The following is a 943-nucleotide window of genomic DNA, read 5'->3' as shown; positions in this document are numbered from 1 at the left end:
ATTTTAAGAAAGCATTCGACAGCTTAGATACAAACACCCTTTTAAATGGAATGGCCGAATGTGGTGTGGGGCAGCCGCTAAACAAATGGTTTCGTGACTATCTCACATCACGTTCATACCGAGTAAAGATTGGTGACGACCTAAGTGATGAGACACTGGTACATTGTGGAGTACCACAGGGTTCCGTATGTGGCCCCGTGTGTTACTTAATGCATGTAAATAGCTTATGTGGAGTTCTGCGAAACTGTTCCGCACACATGTTTGCTGACGACCTATGCACCCTACGCGCAGGAACCAATATGATAGAAACTTGTCGTCTAGTCCAAGAATACATAGACTCAGTAGTAAAGTGGTCACATGACAATGGCATTATATTGAATTCAGATAAAACTAAGCTCCTAATTATACAATCGCCATATCTAAGCCCAACAGAAATGCCACTCCCTATGTATACCCATAGCTTTACTTGCCTTCATAATAACTTACACGATTGCCATTGTAGACCAATAGAAAAAGTTGATTGTGTTACATATTTAGGTGTTAAAGTAGATTCCGCATTTTCTTGGCAACAACATATAAATTATATCTGTAGCAAACTTAGAATTTTATTAGGTAAATTTTACCACCTTAGCTTTAAAGTACCAATTAATGTATTAAAGTGCTTATACTTTGCAATAGTTGATTCCGTGTTAAGCTATGCCCTTGATTGCTATGGTCTCACTTTTAAATCGTATATAGATAAAGTAGAAGCGCTACAAATTAGATTCTTAAAGTTACTCGTCAATAAAAAAACTAGGAACAGTTGTAAAGGTGATTATAATAAACTATTTAAAATTTGTAAAATACTCCCGGTCAGCTTAAAACACAAATACCTCTTAGCAATTAACAACCACAGCAATAAGGAGCATATCTCGACACGAGTAGAACATAATAGTTAGGGAGG

Source organism: Cydia splendana, chromosome Z, assembly GCF_910591565.1.
Source record: "Cydia splendana chromosome Z, ilCydSple1.2, whole genome shotgun sequence".
NCBI lineage: Eukaryota > Metazoa > Arthropoda > Insecta > Lepidoptera > Tortricidae > Cydia > Cydia splendana.
This window is presented reverse-complemented; position numbering follows the sequence as displayed.